Source organism: Pistacia vera, unplaced genomic scaffold (assembly GCF_008641045.1).
Source record: "Pistacia vera cultivar Batoury unplaced genomic scaffold, PisVer_v2 Contig715, whole genome shotgun sequence".
Lineage (NCBI taxonomy): Eukaryota > Viridiplantae > Streptophyta > Magnoliopsida > Sapindales > Anacardiaceae > Pistacia > Pistacia vera.
The window spans coordinates 84053-90887 of NW_022196574.1; the positions used below are offsets into that span (position 1 = coordinate 84053).

A 6835-nucleotide genomic window follows, 5' to 3' on the forward strand; every position below is an offset into this window, starting at 1 on the left:
GGTTCTGGTAACCTATAACATCACTTTGATTACATGTAACTATATATTAATAAAACTTGACTTAAATTAGTAACAAAATAAGAATCATACACAACTTTCTTCTAAATGATACCAATTTAGCATTGTAACCGGTCACTAACGCTACAGGCCCATACATTTCCTATCTTTTTTTCTCATGATTATATATTAGCTTATTACCTTCTTCAATAAAGCAAAACAGTTACAAGGGGTCTTTATCTATTATTCCACTACTGAAGTGCTCAGCAGGCATTGCTACTGCTAGTGTTCTAAGCCAAATTGACCCAGAAGCAGAAAAGTAAAGAATCAAACCTCTTCTTCCAGTAGCAATCCAAGAACGAACTCCACCAGAGACAGTATTATCTGCATAACAACAGTTAGTATTTGAGAATTATCATAGTTAAAAAATAATAAGATGATCTTTCATATATTGCCACCACCACATAGAAAATCTGCTCAAAATTATCACCTTCAACTGAGCTCACTGTAGCACACAGACCAGAATAACTGTTAATAAGGGCTCCATTATTATTCAACTCCCACATCTGCAAACATATAGACTTCAAATCTCAATCTATGAAATCGACTGCAAATAATAAAAATTACATTAAGGCACAAGTCATAATTTATGATATTCAAATAGAAGTAGACTAACTGGAAGATGGATAGGCAACCAGCCAACAACATAAAACCTGGCTTTTTCAACTTGAAGAAAGAGAAACCATTGCAACTTGCCAATCTAATTTGGATCAAGGCTTTTGTAAGTGAAGCGAAAATAGATAAGATGCATTAACTTGAACTCCAACAAACCCACCATATCTAAATGCTTTTTTCTCATAATGAACAGATTATGTACTCCATCTATACATTATAGCTAGAACTTCAATCACAGGAAAGATACCTGATTGGCATCTCTGTTGCAAACAGAAAATGAACTTTTATATTTTCTTGAAGTAAGCTTCTGCTTAGAAGAAGCATCAAGCAGAATCCCATCCCTTCACCGATATATAATGGAGTTTCCCTTGATATTGCTGCTTGTAGATTGTCTCATCGTCCCTACATTAGCATTTGTATCAAATCAAGATTTATAATAACAATAAAAGTGCAAGTAGTGTTAGAGAAGATCTAATAATGGAAAAGGAAAACAAATATTACGAAGCCAAAGAAAATTTCTCTTTTGTAAGATAAAGGTTCCTCATATTTGTTCCCAAGTCTCCTTTCCAGCAGATTTTTTCGAGATCTTGGTCAGAGCTTCAATCAACCAACCATTTGCTTTGGAATACTTGCAGCTTGTGAGACCCAAACACGTTATTTGATGTACAACTTCTGATGGATGTGGAGAGGTGACCGTATTCTTCCTAGTGGTTCGCTTGTCCCAGTATATAAGGAAACTGCAAGTGTACCAAAAAGTTACTTGGGGATCATCTATTTAGAGAATTCTTATTCTTCAAAGATTTCTGAAAAATGAGTTTTCCTTGCCTCCATATTGTTTGAACTAAAAGGTTTATCTCCAGCACAGTAGGATTTTGAATTTTTGTAGTAGTATCATCCAGTTTTCTTACATCTCCTCCAAACATGAGGGGAGACTTGGCCATAGCCCACAAAGTCATCTGTTAATATAAAAGTCATATGGTAAAAAATAATGCTAACTTACCCAATGTCAAAATACTAATACAGAATAAGAGATTTGCTTCTAGAATACCTGAGTTCGTTGCTCATCTAGAGTAAGGTTACAAGTCCTATGTGGACCTTCATTCGATCCTGGAAAAAATGAAAATATCCAAATTACTAGTGGCTTTTCAACCATTCATAAAATACTCTTTTGTTTAAACTATTCAAGCTAACCTGAATGTGTTACGACTTAGGAAATCCGAATTGCCAACACATGAAAACCTCTTTATGGTTCAATATCAGTATAATAAAATGTCATGATGATTTTACATTTAAATATTTTCCCAGAGAACCAAGGCACTTATACTCTAGTTAACACACTCCACATGGTAGCATTAGCTAGTTCAGCTAATTAGATTTCTAGGATATAGAAGATCAAAATCTGGTCACATAAAGGTGGTAGCCAAAGGGTCAAAAATGTGCCAACAGCAAAGAGATCAACAAATTTCCAGGTTATATATAACCTTGATCAGTAAGCCATCCCAGTGGTAGCATATCCAAGTCAGGCCACGACTTCCCCCCCAAGCCCTTGGCACTATCATATTAGCAGAAGAGAAATCCCTGAAGCAAAAGTAACGACATCAGATATATGAAGAAAAACATATAAAGACACAAATGGGCTTTGATGTCTAAAGAATACTTTTTCTACCTTGCAACATTAAAATGGCCTACAACATCCCCAGGTATCCCAATCATCCCCTGTTATCCGGTACATGTTGACCAATCAAGCACATCTTTGGCCATAGCTGGTGTCACAGGTTCCGGGAGACAAGGAGTAAACAATGGGGCGGTCAAGCTCCTTCAGAACCTGCACACAGGCACTTCATACATTTACCTCACCCTGCAAACTTTGGGAGGCTACATTATGTAACCAGGCAACATGTGTACCTCTGACACATAGCTTATCTCATCTATATCCAAGTCATCACCAAATACACAGTCATGTTTAACTGCAAAGAAGATTGAAGCATAGGATATAAACTTATTTATCAGAAATATTGAGATTAAAAAACTAAAGAGAAGCTAAAAAATGAGTAATATGTTCAGTCGGTCCTCGATCATGACAATTTTGATTTAGTAAGTCCAGAATTTTCTTTTGTGTCACCCCCTTCTCAAAGTATAAAGGTGATAAGTCATTATGCTTTCATTTAATTTATTAGCTCTTAGCAAGGTGGAACAATGCATAGAATGGTCAGGGTGCAAGCGAATGCTACCAATTGGAATTTAATTTCACCATCACATATAGACAAGCAGCATAAAATTTTAATTACCAAAATCAACACCCCAGGCAGCATACTGTTTATACAGTGACCTCAAGAAAGATCTTCCAGCTTCCAACTTGGTATTTACTCTCATGAAGCATGAGGCATCCATGGGCAGCCCTCTCATTGATCCCTATATCTTTTGCCCGCCATTGCCGACCTGACTCCTCATAGGCACTCCCTGATGAAAAGTCAAATAATGGTTCAACACTAACATCCAGAGCTAACATTTCACAAGCAATAGTTTTTTCTTAAATCAATTTTTCACATTATCTTAAATTTGGGAACCAAAAAAAGAGTTCAGCATATAATAAAAATATACCTTGTCAATGTCCAAAATTGGAGTGTTGCATTAAGCCTTGAGTGCTTATTCCTTCATGACATGAATCCCAAACTTCAAACCCATCGCATGTACTTTCTTGGCTACTTCACTAAACCCTTTCCCACCTCTAGATGATGGCCATCTATCTGGGTCAGGGATATCCTCCCCCATTCATCAATTACATCAATCCAAAGAATCAACATAAGCACCTGGGACTTTTCTTCTATACCAGAGATAATCACCACAACTAACTAACGGAAAAAGAAAAAAAGAAATTAAATTTCATTTCACATAATCCATTAATGAACTGCTAAATAAAAAATTGAACTTCAGTTACAAGCTATGGTTATAATATACCTCATACCATGAGGACGTAGACGCTTGGAATGATTTCAGCACTTTGTAAGAACCTTCTTCTGAAATTGTCCAGCAAAAGAATCATAGGAGTTCCAGCCCTTGGCGGTAAACTAGCTTGTTCTGATTCTGTATCGGTACACTTCCAGAAAATGCCCTGAATAGTTGAAACTCAAGTCACTTCACCAATGAAATAAACATATGGACAAAAATAGTTAGAATTCTGATGTTAATTCAAAGAAACAAGGGTACAAAACTTGAAATATTATTGGATCGATGAATCTCTATGATGATGTCATTGAAAGCCAGTATGCAACGGGGTGGTACCTGTAAAATGAAAGACTGAAGAAGGAACAGAGAGTGATGAATTCAAATATCTTCATGGTTAATGTCTTTACTCTTTTACTGGTTTGTACTTTGTATTGCTGAGACTGAAATCGGAAGTTCGAGTGTCGGCGTGTTATTTATCTGGCGGTGCGTTTGGTTTATTATTTTGGATAAGATTTTAGGGATAGTATTGGATAGTTGGATAAGGGAGTATTACAAGATAAAATTTAAAAATTTATAAAAAAAGCCCACAAGGTTTGCTAATTTAATAAATACCCCAATATATTAAAATATTGTAAAATGACAAAAACACTCCTATCACCCGCAGTGCCAGATTCCGGCCACTACCATAGGAATCTGGCCGAAAAATTGGATAATCATTTATACCGGTCAGATCTACCAGGTATTCGATCGATATGGCCTTTTCCAGCCATATCCACCACGGATCTGGCTAGAAAAGGTCGGATGTGGCCTTCGACTGTCAACAACGGCCACTTCTTTGGCCGTCGTTGACGGCCAGAGATCTATGGTGGATCTGATTAGAAAAGGCCAGATTTGACCATTACCGGCCACTTCCGGTGGTCGTGTGACTGTTGTGACAGATTCCGGCTACCACCGGTGGTGGTTGTCGGAATCTAGCAAGTATTGGTTGGTGGGGGTGTTTTTGTTAGTTTTTAAACTTTTTTCTGGAGGGTATTTATGAAATTAATAAACTTATGGGGTCTAAAAGTAATTAAAAAATAGACTAATATTTTATGAATAACGTGCCAAACAACATTTAAAAAATAGGATTGGGAATATGAATAAAAACAATAAGTCAAACGTACCCATAAATGTTTCGTGGCACGACAAAATCATCTCCAACGCTACTCTTTAGTTGCACCTTATTTAAGAGCATTTTCATTCAATTTTATAATAAAGAATATAATTTTTATTCAAATTTAATAAAGATGTTCTTTATTTTTAAGAAAAAGACTTAATAAAAGAGAGAATTAATAAATAAAATGCATAAGAATTTGTAGTTTATTAATTAAAATTAGGTTTTTAGAGTAAAATTTGACTCTCTAAATATGGTGAGTCAAACTCACTCTCTAATTTATATTTCAAAGATAAAGACTCTGTTAGACTCTTATTTTTATGGATAGACTCTTTAGAGCATCTTCAATAGTGCTCTTTATTTTGAAAAACATCTTTCATATAAATAAAGAGTATCTTCATTAATTTTTAAATATAAAAGACATAATTTTTATTCAAATTCAATAGACTCTTTAAATTTAATGATAATACTCTTTATTTTTAAGAAAGAGACTTAATAGGAGAGAGAATTAATAAATAAAATGCATAGGAACTTATAGTTTATTAATTAGAATTAGAATAGATAGTGAAATTTGACTCTCTAGATGTGGAGAGTCAAACTCACTCTCTAATTTATATTTTAAAGATAAAGAGCCTGTTGGACTCTTGTTTTTATGGATAGATTCTTTATAATAAAGAGTTTGAGTCATATAAAAATACTTTTGGAGATGATCTTATAATAAAGAGTTTAGGTCATATAAAGAGTCATTTAGAGATGCTCTAAGACTGTGGTTTTCGAGATTAAACATACGAAACCAGGGAAGGTTTTGATAATGTATTAATGTATTTTTTGATAAGATTGCTTTGCTCCCACGGAAAGATAGAACCCTAAGGGCCGTTTGGTTAGGGGTAACAAAAAATGATGCAGATTATCTATCTCAAAAAGGGATATTACCATGTTTGGTTTTTAAGTAATTAAAGATTCTAATAATCTTTCAATGCAAATACTGTTTACAGCAAAATTGGGGTAATCCGATTACCAGTGAAATGATGTTATTTTAAGCTTATTGGGGCAATGTATTTTTCTCCATTTTACCCTTAGTTATTAACTTTCGGACACAAATGCTCCTAGATTTCTGTAAAATAATAATTAGCCCAACTATGCAAAATGACTTCTGTAATCCCCTACATTTGAGAATTTGCTAAAACCTCTCAACCACAAAAAAGTTTAAAATTTAACAAAATACCCCCAATTATCCAAGACACTACGGGCCACCGCAGGCAGTCGTCGGAATGGTGCACGTCCAATCGGATCTAGCCGTCTCCGACCAGATCACCTGTTTGACCAGATCCATGGCTGTTAATTATGGCCGTTAATGGTCTTAGACTGGCCGGAATTGGTTAGATCTACCCGACCCGGTCATACCCATTCCAGTGACTGCCGACATGGCCCGGGTTACTTGGATGACTAGGAGTATTTTGTTATATTTTAAACTTCTATTGTAGTTGGGATGTTTTAGCCAAATTCTCAAATATTAGGCGGTTAATAGCAAATTCTAAATAATGAAATAATATTATAATAAATTTAAAAAAAAAGCATTTATAAAAGGTCTCCCAGAATTCTCTTATTCCTCTCAACCAATCATATTAATTATTTATATCCACCAATCTAACCAAACATATATTATAAAATATTCCCCTTAACTTCAAGTTAATCTATCTCTTTGATATCCTATATTTTCAGTAATACAATATTCTCTGAACCAAACGACCCCTAAAAGTATTTTCAATTACAGTTCTGGTACCTATAACATCACTTTGATTACATGTAACTATATATTAATAAAACTTGACTTAAAATTAGTAACAAATAAGAATCATACACAACTTTCTTTCTAAATGATACCAATTTAGCATTGTAACCGGTCACTAACGCTACAGGCCCATAACTTTCCTATCTTTTTTCTCTTCATGATTATATATTAGCTTATTACCTTCCTTCAATAAAGCAAAACAGTTACAAGGGGTCTTTATCTATTATTCCACTACTGAAGTGCTCAGCAGGCATTGCTACTATGCTAGTGTT

General features: G+C 34.7%; 1 pseudogene; it reads right to left on the reverse strand.

Moving 5' to 3' along the window:
* Positions 1-220: 220 nt before the first annotated feature.
* LOC116114606 lies at positions 221-3635 on the reverse strand (annotated as a pseudogene).
* Positions 3636-6835: the final 3200 nt, after the last annotated feature.